The sequence below is a fragment of the Mobula birostris genome, chromosome 27, assembly GCF_030028105.1.
Source record: "Mobula birostris isolate sMobBir1 chromosome 27, sMobBir1.hap1, whole genome shotgun sequence".
Taxonomy (NCBI): Eukaryota; Metazoa; Chordata; class Chondrichthyes; order Myliobatiformes; family Myliobatidae; genus Mobula; species Mobula birostris.
Window position 1 is genome coordinate 2,917,251 of NC_092396.1, and position 17,841 is coordinate 2,935,091.

Below are 17,841 nucleotides of genomic sequence, written 5' to 3' on the forward strand. Positions count from 1 at the left end.
ATCTCGGGGTAAACAAGACATGAGCATCTTTTTTCGTAAAAGCGAAATGTGTCCTCCATAATTTCAGAGGACTGTAAAGCTTTATGGAAAGCATTGCAACCAGAGTTCCTTCCCTGCCCAATGGGAAGCTATTGCAGCGTAGGATGACATGCGATGCTACCAAGCGGACCAATCACAGTTGCTGCGTTCTGCGTTGCCGCAACGCGCGGTTACATTTTGGGAGAGGTGCGCGTCGCAGCAACGCAAGCTGTCGCGTAGGGTTCCGCACCGGCTTTGCGTAGGGTTTGCGGTGACACAGACCTTATGGCGACGCTTTGACGCAGAAGTATAAACCAGGCTTAATGCTAGTTAGAAACTGTATGGCAACTGTCTTCTGTCCCAATTAAGTGGCATAGTGTTCCAAATAAACAAAGGGAATCCTGGCTTCTTTGTCAAGTAGATTTTGTTCTTTAAGAGTTGGTCTAAGTAAATGATTCCTTAAGGTTGTTATAGCCGGGGTGGTAATGGAGACAAGCTCCCACTACCTATTAAATGCTCCCAATGGTGTGCGCCTCAAATAACCTCTGACAACCAAGCCGAACGCCTCACCTTCATGTGCAACTTTGCTACTAAGGCCGGCGGAAATGTTTCTACCGTTAGGAGACAGTCCAAAGGTGCCTTAAAACCAGTTGCTTTCAGTATATGGGGCTCGTTGGCTGTGGTTGGCAGCTCACCTAGGAAAAGGAAAACTCAAACCTCTGCTGCCTTGTGGCTACACCCACTCATAGGGAAGGCTTCGGAGGGTAAACCACGGGGGAAAGGCAGCCAGGATGCGATATCCACGGTCACCTCCGACCAATGGAGGCCCTCACCTCAAATAAGTAACTGCCCCAATTAACTAGAATCCACTGTATTTCAGCTGCTTGGGAGATGGTTCGGAGACTTCTCATAGAGTCATAGAAAAGTACAGCACAGGAACAAGCCCTTTGGCCCATCTAGTCCATGCTGAAGCATTTAAACTGCCTACTCCCATCAACAAGCACCTAGACCATAGCCCTCCATACCCCAACCATCCATGTACCTATCCAAACTTCTCTTAAATGTTGAAATTGAGCTCACATGTACCAATTGTGCTGGCAGCTCATTCCACACTCTCACCAGCCTCTGAGTGAAGAAGTTCCCCCTCACCTTTCACCTTTAATCCATGATTTCCCGTTGTAGTCCCACCCAACCTGAGCGGCAAGAAGCCTGCTTGTATTTACCCTATCTATATCCCTCATAATCTTGTACGCTTCAATCAAATCTCACCTCAGTCTTAGCAACACACACAAAATGCTGGAGTGGGGGAACTCAGGGGGCCAGGCAGCATCTATGGAAAAGAAGGGTTTCGGCCCAAAATGTCAACTGCTTACTCTTTTCCATAGATACTGCCTGGCCTGCTGAGTTCCCCCACTCCAGCATTTTGTGTGTTGTTTGGATTTCCAGCATCCGCAGATTTTCTCTGATTTGTGCTCCCCTCAGCCTCCTATGTTCTAAGGAATTAAATCCTAACATATTCAATCCTTCCATATAACTCACGTCCTCCATTCCCGGCAACATTCTCCAGGAATTAATTCTGTTATTTTAATTCTGAAACATCCTGACTGATTCTGTTCTAGCCCGTACGTGAGCTGTCCTGTGCAGAGCACTTTAACATGAATAACTTACTCTCGGCCAAGCATTCTGCTATAAATTGTTTAATGTAATTAGGCAGCAGCTCTTGAAATGATCCAAAGTGTGCATTCTTTCAATGAAACAAAACACTATTATCAAAATAATTACAGTCTGGCTGTGTGTGTGTCAGTTGGCAACAGTTACATACCCTGCAGTCGTTTAGTTCAGTAAATCTGTAGGCAATCAGGGTGCTCACAGTAGATAAATCTCCTACCAACCAAATTAGTCCTCCGATTTTTCGAACGTTTTCTACTTAGAGCTACACTGTACTGACAGTCCCATTTGGCCCTACGAACCCATGCCACCAAATACACCCATGTGAGAAACTAACCTGCTAAAACATGCACTCTTGGGATGTGGGAGGAAAGTGGAGTCCAGGAGGAAATCCACGTGGTCACAGGGAGACAGTGCGTGCGTGTGTGTTGTGAATGAAGTTTACCACTGACGTATGTCATGACATTTTGATGTTTTGTCACAAGGGTACTGTGCAAGACATAACATTCTGTGATAAGTTGCAATAGAAGAACTAATAAATATTGCAAAAGGAGGTGGTGTTCATGGGTTCACTGTCCATTCAGAAATCTGATGGCGGGGGGGAGAAGCCGTTTCTAAAACGTTGAGTGTGTGTCTTCAAGGTCCTGTACCTACTCCCTGACGGCCGTAAAGTGAAGAGGGCGTCTCGATAATGCTGAGGAACTTCAATGATGGATGCCACTTTCTGTTGGATATATTTAAAGAGGAAGTTGGTAGCTTCTTGATTGGTCAGGGCATGAAAAGTTACAAGGAGGAAACAAGAGAATGCGGTTGAGAAGGAAAAAACATCAGCCGTGATGGAATGGTAGAGCAAATGCAAAGGCCCGGATGGCTCAGATAGCCTAATTCTGCTCCAGTGATGGCCCGAGGGTGGTTTTATGCCTCCTTCTTGAGGAACAACCTCGTAAAAATGTCCTCAATGGTGGGGAGGTTTGTGCCAATGATGGAGATGGCTGAGTCTACAACGTGTGTGTGCGTGCGTGTGTGTGTGTGTGTGTGTGTGTGTGTCTGTGTGTGTATATGTGTGTGAGTATGTATGTGTGTGTGAGTATGTACGTATGTGAGTGTGTGTGTGTACGCGTGTGTCTGTCTGTGTGTATGTGTGTGTGAATGTGTGTGTATGTGTGTGCGTATATGTGTGTGAATATGTGTGTGTGAATGTGTATGTGTATGTGTGTGTGTGTGTGTGTGTGTGTATGTGTGTGAGTATGTATGTGTGTGAGTGTGCGTGTGTGTATACGTGTGTGAGTGTTCTTGTGTGTACAATTGTGTAATGATTGTGGGTGTGCACGTGTATGTGCCCAAAAGATGATGTCAGAGTGATTTCATACACGTATGTATGCGTGACAGATTGTGCCCGAGTACATGGTTGACTTTATTGCCATGAGCACAGGTATATGTCCACACAGGTGTGTGAAAAGCCCGGAGTGGCACCAGGAGCAGGGTGGTTAGCCCCACATGGCACAATGCCAGTGTAAGGCCAGGTTCAATCCCGCCACTGTCTGTAAGGAGTTTGTACGCCCTCCCCATGACTGCATGGATTTCCTCCGGGTGCTCGGGTTTCCACCTACAGTCCACAGTATGTATAGAGTACAGTATACAGTACAGTAGAGTACAGAATACAGTACGTATAGTTCGGGTTAGTATACTATGGCATGTTCTGTTGGCGTCAGATATGTAGTGACATTTGCCCGGTGTGATCCTTGCTGATTGATGTGACACAAACGATGCATTTCACTGCTGGTGACAAATAAAACAAATCTTACCATCACATAAACAGCATTCTGGCTGGAGGCCTGTGGCTACTGGAGAGCCACAGGGATTACTGCTGGGTCTGTTGTTGTTAGTCATCTATATCTCCGATCTGGATGATAATGTGGTTAACTGGATCAGCAAATTTGAAATGACACCAAGATTGGGGGTGTAAACTTGGGGGAGGAGGAGACGATGGCAGCGCGATGCAGTGCGCGCGGCCTCTCCAGTGACGAGTATCTGTAATCTGTCAAGTAGGAGGCCGTGCACAATTCTGATTTGATGGAGACGGACGTGAGAGCACAGAGGAACATCTGGTGAAACTTCTGAAATGCCTGCTTCGCTGCCACTGCTACTGTGCGATCCAAAATCTCCGGTGGGGAAGGCCCCGAATCCTCGGCTTTGTCTGTTGCTTGGCGGCGGGGGGCCAGGGTCGAAGCGCTCGGCAGAGATGGAGCTCGGTGCTCAGTGTCAGAGGGCTGGTCGGAGGCTCGAAGTTTTCAGACGGACTCAGAGTCGGATTGTGGTTGGGTGCTTCCAGGATGCTGCATCGGCAAGTTTGCGGTGCTGGAAGCTCATGGCAGGGAGAGTTTCTCCCTTCTACCGTCTGCATGAGATGATGGGCTATTGGGACTTTTTTTCACCGTGCCCATGGTCTGCTCTTATCCAATTACTTTACCTTCTACTTTATTGTCACCAAACAATTGATACTAGAACGTACAATCATCACAGCGATATTTGATTCTGCGCTTCCCACTCCCTGGATTACAAATTGATAGTAAATATTAAAAATTTAAACTATAAGTCATAAATAGAAAATAAAAAAATGGAAGGTAAGGTAGTGCAAAAAAACCAAGAGGCAGGTCCGGATATTTGGAGAGTACAGCCCAGATCCGGGTCAGGATCCATTTAGCAGTCTTATCACAGTTGGAAAGAATCTGTTCCCAAATCTGGCCGTACGATTACGGTATTGCTTTGCACTGTTGTAACTATATGTTATAATTATGTGGTTTTTGTCAGTTTTAGTCTTGGTTTGTCTTGTGTTTCTGTGATATCATACCGGAGGAACATTGTATCATTTTTAATGCATGCATTTCTAAATGACAATAAACGAGGACTGAGTGTCCTCATAATCTAATCTAATCTAATCTAATGAACAGCGAGGAAGGCTATCATGGCTTCAAGTGGGATCTGGACCAGCTAGAAAAATGGATTGAAAAATGGCAGATGGAATTTAATGCAGACAAGTGTGAGGAACTGCACTTTGGGAGGACTAACCAGAGTAGGTCTTACACAGTGAACAGTGGGGCACTGAGGAATGTAGTAGAACAAAGGGATCTGGGAATACAGGTCCATAATTCATCGAAGTGGCATCACAAGTAGATAGGGTCATAAAGAAAGCTTTTAGTACAATGGCCTTCATAAATTAAAGTATTGAGTACAAGAGATTTGATGTTATGTTGAAGTTGTACAAGACGTTGGTGAGGTCTAATTTGGAGTATAGTGTGCAGTATTAGTCACCTACCTACAGGAAAGATGTAATTAAGATTAAAAGAGTACAGAGAAAATTTACAAGGACGTTACCGGGTCTGGAGGACCTGAGTTATAAGGAGAGATTGCATAGGTTAGAACTATATTCCCTAGAACAAAGAAGATTGAGGAGAGATTTGATAGAGGTATACAAAATTATGAGGGGTATAGATAGGGTGAATTCAAGCAGGCTTTTTCCACCGAGTTTGAGTGAGACTACAACTGGAGGTCATGGCTTAAGGGTGAAAGGGGAAATATTTAAGGGGAACTTGAGGAGAAACTTCTTCACTCAGAGGGTGGTGAGAGTGTGGAACCAGTGGAAGTGGTGTAGATGAGCTCAATTCCAACATTTAAGAGAAGTTTGGATAGGTACTGTGGTAAACCATATATATATATAACCATATAACAATTGCAGCACAGAAACAGTCCATCTCGGCCCTTCTAGTCCGTGCCGAACTCTTACTCTCACCTAGTCCCACCAACCTGCACTCAGCCCATGACCCTCCATTCCTTTCCTGTCCATATATCTATCCAATTTAACTTTAAATGACAACATCGAACCTGCCTCAACCACTTCTGCTGGAAGCTCGTTCCACACAGCTACCACTCTCTGAGTAAAGAAGTTCCCCCTCATGTTACCCCTAAACTTTTGCCCTTTAACTCTCAACCCATGTCCTCTTGTTTGAATCTCCCCTACTCTCAATGGAAAAAGCCTAACCACATCAACTCTATCAATCCCCCTCATAATTTTAAATACCTTTATCAAGTCCCCCCTCAACCTTCTACGCTCCAAAGAATAAAGATCTAACTTGTTTAACCTCTCTCTGTAACTTAGGAGATGAAACCCAGGCAACATTTTAGTAAATCTCCTCTGTACTCTCTCAATTTTATTGACATCTTTCCTATAATTCAGTGACCAGAACGGTACACAATACTCCAAATTTGGCCTTACAAATGCCTTATACAATTTCAACATTACATCCCAACTCCTATACTCAATGCTCTGATTAATAAAGGCCAGCATAACAAAAGCTTTCTTCACTACCCTATCCACATGAGATTCCACCTTCAGGGAAATATGCGCCATTATTCCTAGATCCCTCTGTTCTACAGCATTCTTCAATGCCCTACCATTTGCCATTTATGTCCTATTTTGATTAGTCCTACCAAAATTTTTCAGCATTAAACTCCATCTGCTATCTTTCAGCCCACTCTTCTAACTGGCCTAAATCTCTCTGCAAGCTTTGAAAACCTACTTCATTATCCACAACGCCACCTATCTTAGTATTATCTGCATACTTACTAATCCAATTTACCACCCCTTCATCCAGATCATTAATATATATGACAAACAACATTGGACCCAGTACAGATCCCTGCAGCACACCACTACACACCCTCCTCCAATCTGACACACAGTTATCCACCACTACTCTCTGGCATCTCCCATCCAGCCACTGCTGAATCCATTTTACTACTTCAATATTAATGCCTAACGATTGAACCTTCCTAACTAACCTTCCGTGTAGAACCTTGTCAAAGGCCTATGTAGTAACTGGGTTACCTGTCTGGACGCGCCCCTCTGCTGACTGCTCCTGTGGCTCCTCCCACAGACCCCTGAATAAAGGCGATTGTGCCACTGCTCCTCCTCTCAGTCCAGGGCAGACACTCAGCATGGACGTTGGTCCATTTACTGTTAATAAAAGCCTTTCAGTATTTACTCTATTTCCAGTCTTTTGGAGTAATTGATGGTGCATCAGGTACATGGATGGGAGGGTATGGAGGGCTATGGTCCTGGTACAGGTCAATGAGCCTAGGCAGTTTAAATGGTTCAGCATGGACTAGATGGGCCGAAGGTCCTGTTTCTGTGCTGTAGTCTTCAATAACTCTATGATTCTATTCACAAAATGTACATTATACACACACAGTTTTTACAAGAAAGAATACAATTAGAGCAAAAATGTTAATTTTAATGCAAAGTTATCGAAGTGGACATAGTGTTGGTAAAGTGCAGTGATGAAGGTTGTGTATATGAGTATCTGTGTACTCTCCTGTGCACCTGAGTGCTTGTACGTGTATCTGTTTTATTCACTTGGGCTGTGAGGGCTTTTCTCTTTGCTACAGCTCTCACCAATGCTTTTATTTTTTGTGTTAGCTTATTTAGAGATAGAGTGTGGAACAGGCTCTTCTAGACCTTTGAGTCATACTGGTCAGTAGCCCCCGATTTCTAACTCTAGCCTAATCACAGGACAACTTACAATGACCAGTGAACCTACTAACTAGTATGTCTTTGGAATGTGGGAGGAAACCGAACCATTGTTCCATGGGAACAATGTACAAACGCGTTGCAGAGGACTCTGGGATTGAACTCTGAACTCTGACACCCCAAGCTGTAATAGCATGCTGCTAACTGCTACACTACCATGGTGCCCGATGTTCAATACCTTGTTCACACCTGGACGTTACAGGTTTGGATTAGTGACAGGTAGCAATTTCAGATGGACTATATCTGGTAGAACAGACATTCACTTACCACTTTCCAATTCTTCGTCTACAACCCCACCCAGCAAGATGAGGCGAGGAGGAATTTCTTCAGCCAGAGAGTGGTGAATCTGTGGAGGTCAGTCGTTGGGTATATTTTAAATGGAGGTTGATAGGTTCTTGTTTAGTCAGGGTGTCAGGGAGAAAACAGAAGAATGGGGTTGGGAAGGATAATAAATCAGCCATGATGGAATGGCAGAGCAGACTCAATGGGCTGAGTGGCCTAATTCTGCTCTGATATCTCATGCTCTTATGGCAGGTACTTGGTTCATTTCTAAGTGTGATTGGATTCAGTGTGAGGTTTTTGAGAGATGGAATGTTGTTCTTGCAAAGTGTTTCATGTGAAGGAGGAACTTTGTTTAAGACAATCAAACAAATTATTGTTTTACATGACTTCAGACACAATATAACCTGCTGGGGAAAGGTCTCCTCATCATGGAATGGACGTGAATTATAGGGTGACTGTCAATCAAGATACTCAGAAGTAGTCTATTTTAATTTTATTTTTAGTTTGGGAAGGTTATTTTGCTTAATGCATGACCAGATCAGTTAAATGTGTTTATTCACCGTCTTTAGTCAAGAGGTACAGCAACTCATCACTGCTGAGCCCACACTCGGAGTACAGTGCACAGTTTTGGACACCTTGTTATAGGAAAGACATGGTCAGACGGGCAAGAGTGCAGAAAAGATTTACAAGGATGTTGCCAGGCCCAGAGGACTTGAAATTTAGCAAGAGCTTGGCCAGCCTGTGTCTTTATTCGTTGGAACATAGGAGAATGTTATTTCTACTGGTAACTGAGATGAGAACTATGGTACACAGCCTCAGGATTCAGGGAAATAGATTTAGGACACAGATGAGGAGAAACTGCTTTTACCAGAGAGCAGTGAATCTGTGGAATTCTCTGCCCAGGGAAACAGTAGAGATCAACTCATTAAGTAGGTTCGATAGGTTTTTGAATAGCAGGGGAATTAAGGGTTATGGGGAATCAGAATCAGGTTTAACATCACTGTTATATGTTGTGAAATTTGTTGTTTTGTGGCTGTAGAACAATGCAATAATGATAATAAAAGAAAAACTATAGCTATTACACACACAGTGGATTCCGGTTAATTGGGACTCGTTGGGACCAGGACATTTTTGCCCAATTAAGCAGTTACCCTAATTGGCCAAAGTTTCATGGAAATAGTTAAAGAGGTTCAAAAAAAAACAAACTGAGTAACAAATTATGTATTTAACTGAAATATGTAACAAGTTAGGACATTATCAATCCTACTACAGTAATATAAAACTGTGTATTGGTTCCTAATAGAGATTGGTGGAGGAATTTATCCAGTGTACACTGGCGTTTTAGTTTGATTGACTGTAAATGAGCAAACTCAGCACAGATACCTAGTGAAGATAAGACTGCCTTCATACAAAGTTCAAAATCAATTTAATATCAAAGTACAATGTCACCATATATAAACCTGCAATTCATTTTCTAGTAGGCAATTACAGTAGAACTATAATAGAATAGAACCACAAACACATGCAACTGAGGCTTTTTAAAAACTGCTCACTCTAAGTATGACGTAGTGTCTAACGGCCACACATGTACACACGACTAACTTTAGTTAGAAACTGTTGGGCAACAGTCCCCTGTCCCAAATAAGTGGCATAGTATCCCAAACAAGCAAAGAGAATCCCAGCTATTATCTCGATTAGTTTTTGCTTATGAAGAGTTGTTCTAAGTAAGCGGCTACCCCCGAATAACCGATGGCCAGAGTCCACGGTATAAATAAAATAAAATTAAATAAGTAGAGGAAAATGCGAGCAAGAAAAAAATTTGAAGTCTGGTACATGGGTTCATTGTCCATCTGAAATCTGATGGCGGAGGAGAAAAAGTGGATCTTGAAACGTTGATTGTGTGTCAAAAAAATTCAGGTAGCTGGAACTGAGCCTATGGCCAGTTCAGGCATGAGCTTATTGAATGGCGGACAGGCCTGACAGGCCAGGTGGCTGAATCCTGCTCTTAGTTAGTATGTTCTTTAAATGAGCGGTGACCTGATAGAAATATTTAAAATAATGAGGTGCATAGATATGGTAGATGGTTACAATCATTTCCCCTGGGTGGTAGAGTCCAAAACTATGGGACATAGGTTCAGGATGAGAGGAGAAAGATTTATAAAGGAGCTGAGGGGCAAATCTTTCATGCAGAGGGTGGTGAGTGTTTGAGGCAAGTAGTGCCTTTTAAGAAGTACTTGGAGGGATATGGGCCAAACACAGGAAATTGAGATGATGGGTGGGCTCTGTGTTTGGCCTGGACTTCTTCCCTTTCTCCCATGTTCCACTCTCCTCTCCTATCAGATTCCTTCTTCTCTGGCCCTATCACCTCCCAGCTTACTCCTTCATCCCCCTCCCCACTCACCTGGCTTCACCAATCACCTGCCAGCTAATCCCCCTTCCCCTCCTCCAACCTTTTTTTATTCTGGCATCTTTCCCCCTTCCTTTCCACTCCTGAGGGAAGGGTCCCGGCCCAAAATGTTGACAGTTCATTCACTTCCATAGATGCAGCCTGACCTGCCAAGTTCCTCCAGCGTTTTGTGTGTGTTGCTCGGCAACAACTGTTTGGGCCAAAGGGTCTGTATCTGTAATGTATTGCTTTATGACTCTAGAACTACTCCAGGCAGTGCACGAGAGAGGATTGTGTGCTTCAATAAGATCACCCCCGCCCTTAGTTCAAACTTCTGCGAGGAATGGAGTGCTCTGCACAAGCTAGTAATCGAAGCTTTAGTGAGGGTGCAGAGGAGAGTCGTCAGGATGCTGTCTGGGTTAGAGAGTGTGGCTTATGATGATAGGTTGAGCGAGCTAGGGCTTTTCTCTTTGGAGTGAAAGAGGATGGAGGAGTACAAGATGATAAGAGGCACAGATTGAGTGGACAGCCAGAAGCTTTTTCCCTGGGCAGAAATGGCTGATACGAAGAGGCTTGATAATAAGGTGATTGGAGGAAAGCACAAGGGGGATGTCAGAGGCAAGTCTTTCACACAGAGAGTGGTGGGTGCGTGGAACACCCTGTCAGGGGTGGTGGTAGAGGCAGATACTTTAGGGACATTTAAGAAACTCTTAGATAGGCAGATGGATGATAGAAAAATGGAGCTATGTAGAGGGGAAGAGTTCAATTGAAAGGTCAGCACAACATTGAAGGATCCGTACTATGCTGTAGTGTTCCATAATGATCTCCTCTTCTTCCCTGCTTTGTATTTTCAGACTGATTTCTGGGGTAGCTACTGGTCTAAAATTCCAGCTGGGCCACTTAATAATTCTCAAAGGCTGTGCCCTCACAACTAGTGAGAGCCTGATTCTAGTGGCAAATTGGAGCCCAAAAGAGACTGTCACCTGACGTGTTTCTGTGCCATCTTGGTGCCTCCTCTCATTCACTGCATAGGAACTCCGTGTAAAATATGCAGCTGGCAGAGCACCTTGTACCTATAAAGAGAATTAATTCTGCTCTCTCGTGACTTCATGGTGCTGCTTATTAAAGGACAAATTGACCCATTGGTTTCAAATCATAAAATTTATGGCTGGTGGAATTAACCATGGAAATTGGCATAAATCAAGAGCAAAACACAATTCGTCACATCCACTTAGTTCAGTATTTGAAGAAAGGTTTTGTATAGTATAAGGTCACATGAACAGATGCCCTGTTCAGAAAAGAGCAAAAAACCTTTTTTATTCAGTTTTATTTTATTTTTATTTATTTTAGAGATACAGTGCAGACCAGGTTCTTCTGGCCGGCTGCTGATTTAAACCTAGCCTAATCACAGGACAGTTTACAAGGACAACTGGTAGGTCTTTGGACTGTGGGAGGAAACCACTGTACAGGGAGGAAACGCACAGGCTCACGGGAAGGATGTACAAACTTCCGTACAGAGGACGCTTGAACTCTGAACTCTGAACTCCGAGCTATAATAGCATCGTGCTAACTGCTACGCCACCGTGGCACTCCCTTTTAGCGATTAAGAAGTTGCCAACAAAGCTGGCATTTATGCCCCAGTTTCCCTCCAGAACTTGGGATGGGCCTCTTGCTGGAATTGTTACTGTCGTTCTGGTGAAGTTCCTCACTCAGTTAGCTGGGATTCGTGCTGGGTCCATCTGGATGATAATGTGGTTAACCGGATTACCAAATTTGCAGATGACACTGAGATTGGACAGTGAGGAAGACCATCAAAGCTCACAACGGGAGCTGGTCCAGCTGGGAAAATGAGCGGAAAAATGGCAGATGGAATTTAACGCAGACAACTGTGAGGAGTTGCACTTCAGTAGGACTAACCAGGATAGTACCTGCACAGTGAAGGGTAGGGCATTGAGGAGTGTGGGAGAACAGAGGGATCTGGGAATACAGGTCCGTAATTTCCTGAAAGTAACAGGTAGATATGGTCGTAAAGAGCTTTTGGCACATTGGCCTTCATAAATCAGAGTATTGAGTACAGAAGTTGGTATGTTATGTAGAAGTTGTACAAGACATTAGTGAGGCCCAATATGGAGAGAAGTGTGCAGTTCTGGCCATCTACGTAGGTGAGATGTTTATGGGGAACATGGGGAGGGAGGGGAGCTTCTTCACTCAGAGGGTGGTGAGAGTAGAACGAGCTGCCAGTGGAGGTGGTGGATATGGGTTCGATGAGAAGGTTGGATACAGACATGGATGGCGGTGGGTATGGAGGGTTATGGTCCGGGTGTGGGTCACTGGCACTGTTCCATGCTGTATTTCTCAATAAATCCAATGCTGTCCGTATTTCTAAATACATTAACATATAAATATTATTCCAGGCAACCTGCCATAATTCTGCTTGGATTACTTTTACAAATTTATTTCAGCTTGCATCTTCTAAAAGTACAGGTGCACGTTTGAGCGTTGAAGTTGGGTTGACCTGTCAGAATGTGCCCTTGACACCAAGGAAGTTCTCTGATGCCATTGTTGCCGATGGGAAAATGTACACAATAGAAATGAAACACAGTTTGTACTGTGAGTTCGACATCACTGAACCACGTCCATCTCTGTTGCTGAGCAACCGTGGGTTTGTAGAGTTACTGAGGCAGGAGTTACAATATCCGCTCCACTCTCCTGAGAGGCCGGCTGAGACCGCCCGTGTTGACCGTAGGATCGTTCCACAAGGTGTCCCGCTCGCTGCTTTAGGTTGGGTACCGGCACAGACTATCCACCAGCAGTGGCAATAGATCAGGCCGGTTGTTTGGTTTCTGATACCTTAATGAATGGCTGATAGTGGGGACACGTCAGAGCACGAAACATGGTAAGACGTTCATAACCACTGCGGACACTGCTGTGGAGTCTGGGCGCTCTCGCAGGCAGGCTGCTGAAAGAAATAGGCAATCACACATGTGAGAGTGCACACGTTCCATCCAAAGAGGGTTTCTTCGTAATTGTATTTAGTTGTTTCAGTCTTGTCAAGTCTTGTTTGAATCACAGCGAGGACAATGCTCCCTGCTTACCTTAGTCCACGTTCCGGGAAAAAAAGATCAGTGAATTAGGTAGACAGAGTTAAAGGAACAGTATTAATTTAGTTCTAGGTTAATGCTTTTGAGCTGAAGTGATGGTGTTAGTTTTTAGTTGCTTTGAGAGTTTTTAGTTACTGGCCCTGTTGGTCTAGCATTTATTACTTTCCTTAGTTCAGTACAGTTGTTATTAGATCCCTCACTGAATCCCTGTGAAGGAAGGTGGATTAATCTGTCCACATCTGTGTCTCTCTGCACTCCAGCCATCACTGAACTCCTGACAAAGGTAGGATGGCCAGTGGTGTGGTGGTTAGCACAACACTTTACAGAACAAGCAACCCGAGTTTATTTCCCACCACGGTCTGTAAGGAGGTTGTACATTCTCACCTGGACCACATGGGTTTCCTCCGGGTGCTCCAGTTTCCTTCCACAGTGGGAATAAAGGGGGCCTTTTCTGGTTGGCTGTCAGTGACTAGTGGTGTTCCTCAGGGGTCAGTATTGGGACTGCTACTTTTCACATTGTTTGTCAATGATTTAAATAATGGAATTGATGGCTTTGTGGCAAAGTTTAAAGATGATATGAAGATAGGCGAAGGGCTAGGTGGTGCTGAGGAAGCAATGCGATTGCAGCAGGACTTAGACAAATTGAATGAATGGGCAAAAAAAGTGGCAGATGGAATACAGTGTTGGGAAATGTATGCTAATGGATTTTGGCAAAAGAAACAATAGTGCAGACTATTATCTAAATGGGGAGCAGGTTCAAACTTCAGAAGTGAGAGGGACTTAGGAGTCCTCGTGCAAAAATTCCCAGAAGGTTAACTTACAGGTTGAGTCTGTGGTAAAGAAGGTAAATGCAATATTGGCATTTATTTCAAGGGGATTCGAATATAAAAACAAGGAGATAATGCTGAAGACACTAGTCAAACCACCCTTGGAGTATTGTCAACAGTTTTGGGCCCATATCTCGGAAAGGAAGTGTTAATATTGGAGAGGGTCCAGAGGATGGTTCCAGGAATGAAAGGGTTAACATATGAGGAGCTTTTGGCAGCTTTGGGCCTGTACTCACTGGAATTTAGAAGAATGCGGGGGGATCTCATTGAAACCTACTGAATGTTGAAAGGACAAGACAGGGTGGATGTGGAGAGAATGTTTACACTGTTGGACGTATCCAGACCTAGAGGGCACAGTCTCAAAATTGAGGGGTGACTCTTCAGAACAGAGTTAAGGAGGATTTGTTTTAACCAGAGAGTAGTAAGTTTGTGGAATGCTCTGCCACAGACTGCAGTAGAGTCCAAGTCTTTCCACGTATTTAAGACGGAAGCTGATTGTTTCCTAACTGGGCAGGGCATTAAAGGATACGGTGAGAAGGCATGTGTATGGGTTTGAGTGGGATCCAGGATCGGCCATGCTGGAATGGCAGAGCAGACTCCCTGGGCCGAAAGACCAAATTCTGCACCTACGTCTTATGGTCTTATCCCGAAGATTAATAGGTTAACTGATCATTATAAATTGCCCCATGAGTTGGCTCGGTTTGAACTGGGGGTTGCTAGGCAGCACTGCTCGAAGGATTCAGGAGGGCCTGCCCTGTTCTGCACGATGAGGAGAGTGCTAAAGTTTTTTTACTGAGTGGTGGGTCCATGAAACACTTTGCCCAGGTTGATGGCAGAGGCAAATAGATTAGGGACATTTAAGAAGCTCTCGGATAGGCACATGGACGATAGAAAAATGCAGGACTAAATAGGAGGGAAGGCTTAGATGGCCTTTAAGTTTACGGCATGCTGATTGACATTGTCTGTGACTACACATCCTTCAGTGATGATATAAACTGTTCTGATGAGCTCTTCTGGTCACTTGCGGGCTGCCCCCAGCACATCCTTTGACTATGTTGCTGTTAATACAAATAATGCACTTCGCTGTGTGTTTTGATGTACACATGATAAATAAATCTGCCAGAGGTGGGGTAGAGGCAGGCACATTAAGGATACTTAAGAGACTTTTAGATAGGCACGTGAATGATAATAAAATGGAGGGCTATGTGGGAGGAAGGGTTAGATTGATCTTCAAGTAAATTAAAGTGTTGGCACAAAATCGTGAGCAAAGGGTCTATTGTGCTGTACTGTTTTATGCTGTTGGATCCAGTTAATGGTTGGGGTCCATTGCATCAAGTTTTGTGAACCCCTGCTCTATAACAACTTTCAAAAGATGGTTGCACGTGGATCGGAATGGTTTGGGAATTTACGAGCCAAATGCTGACAAAGGGAACAGTGTAACCACCATTAGGGATGAGGTACAGAAGCCTGAAGACGCACACTCAACGTTTCAGGAACAGCTTCTTCCCCTCCGCCATCAGATTTCCATGTATACTACCTCACTATTTTGCTGTCTGTATTTCTTCTTGTAACTTCTAGTAATTGTTTATGACTCATGACGAAGGGTCTCAGCCCGAAACGTCGACTGTACCTCTTCCTGGAGATGCTGCCTGGCCTGCTGCGTTCACCAGCAACTTTGATGTGTGTAGCTTAAAGTGAGAGAGGGGTAGTGAAAGGAGACAAGATTTTCATGCAGAGCGGTGGGTGCCTGGAACAGACAGCCAGGAGAAATGGTAGAAGCAGATAAAATAAGAGGCACTTAAACAGACTTCTGAACAGACAGGGAATGGAGGGACATGGACCATGTCCAAATGGGCTTAATTCAGATTGGCATCATGGGTCGACACAGACGTGCTGGGCCCAAAGGCTCTGTTCCTGTGCTGTGCTGGTCCATGTTCTATTTTCTATGTTCTATGTTGTATGTTCTGTGTTCTGTGTTCCAAGTTCTATACTTGGCTGCAACCTCACTGACTGAAAAAGAGGTTTTTAAGTCAGAAAATCCCCTGTCACCTGCACTGGACTCTATTGGAATTAATTCCAACTATGTTCTGTGTTCTACGCATTGTGTTACACGTGTGAAACTCTAATGGGTTAAATGCGTTAGAATCGCAGGAGTGCTGTTAAATTTGCTATCTTTGTACAGTGAACTTCCGCCAGGAGACGAGCTCTCACACTGACAAGGACAGTCTGCTGAGCACTGTAGGCATGTGATATTGGCACCAGACTGTGCGGCAACTCTTGCAGGCTGTCCGCAGCACACCCCCTGGACCGCGTTGGTTGTTAACCGAAATGACACATTTCAAGAGTCAACATCCAAGATTGTTTAATGTCATTTCCAGTATACAAGTGTAAAGGAGAAAGAAGTATTTGTTACTCCAGATCCGATTCAACAAAAAAATAGTAAGATAAAGAAGCATAATAAATATAAATCCATAAGATAGCTGATGTACATAGAATGATTGTCTGTCCATAAAGTGACACTAAGCACAGGGGTGTCTCTACACAAGGTGACTGACAGGAAATGATAAAGTAGTGGTGGTTGGGGGTGTGGAGGGGTGGGTTAGTGGGTGGAGGTGTTGATCAGCCTTACTGCTTAGGGAAAGTAACTGTTTTTGAGTCTGGGGGTCCTGGCGTGGATGCCTCGTAGCCTCCTCCCTGATGGGAGTGGGACAAACAGTCCATGAGCAGGGTGGGTGTTACTGGTGTTACTTCATGGTGTTACTGGCCCTCTTCCAGCAGTGTTCTGCATATAAGTCCTTGCTGGTGGTGATGCTTTGAGCTGGTTTGACTACCCGTTGTAGATCTATATGTTTTGATGACTCTGAGTTCCTGACAAGATCTGGGTCTCATCCAGTGGGCACCCAGGGCATTGGGCAGTGCTTCCTGATGGGTGTATTTGTAGCAAACAGCAACATCAATCGGAAAGATGCAAGCTGATTTCCGTCACTGCGGCTTGGCGGTTCATCCTGAGAGATTCCTTCTGCCTTGATCAAGCCAGCTGTTTCTATGGGGTGTGCCTGCTGCATTTCAATCCATTTTCAGATCAAAGATAAAATATAAAAGAAAATTATTATCTTGCGTGATGGAACTTATTCTATACTTTTATTTAGAAACACAGCGTGAAACAGGCCCGTCTACCCCAACAAGCCACACCTACCAGCAACCCACTGATTTAACCCTAATCACAGGAGAACTTACAATGACCAACTAACCTACTAACCCATACCCCTTTGGACTGTGGGAAGAAACCAGAGCACACAGAGGAAACTCAGGCGATCCCGGGAGAACGTACCTCCTTACAGACTGCCTCGGAATTGACCTCCAACGCACCAAGCTGTAATAGTGTCACGCTAACCACTGCATCGCCGTGACAACCCCGAGGTGTAGCTGCCAGCCGCTCCTTATCAGATCTTCACTCCCAGATTAGCTGGGAGCTGGCAGCATGTGGCCCTGCCCAGCCACAGAGGACAAACCAGGGTGAGTCGGGTGTGAGCAGCAATAATGGCAGACACAGGAGCGGAGCCGTCAGTATGACTCTGTTACAGCTCTGGGCATCGGAGTTCCGAGTTCAGTTCCAGTGCCCTCTATAACCACGTTTGTACGCCACTTCCTGTGAGTGTGCGGATTTCCTCCGAGTCCCATAACCCTAAAATGCTGGAGGAATTCAGCAAATCAGGCTGCATCTATGGAAGGGGAATAAACGGTTAAAACTTTGGGTCGAGACCCTTCACCAGTCCTGATAAAGGGTCCCAGCCCGGAATGTTGACTGTTTATTCCCCTCCCTAGATGCTGTCTGGCCTGCTGAGTTCTCCAGCACCTTCTGAGTGTTCTCAGCTTTTCCAGCATCTGCAGAATCTCTTGTGTTAGCAATAGCTATCCCTAACAGACACACCATGATGGTCAAAGTTCAAAATTCAAAAACTTAGTTCAAAG

The 17,841-nt window shown here is 44.6% G+C and overlaps 1 protein-coding gene across 3 annotated transcripts in view; it reads left to right on the plus strand.

Annotated features, from left to right (window-relative positions):
- Positions 1 to 17,841, plus strand: part of rap1gapa (RAP1 GTPase activating protein a) — a 459,159-nt gene that overhangs the window by 130,035 nt on the left and 311,283 nt on the right. The window lies entirely within an intron of this gene.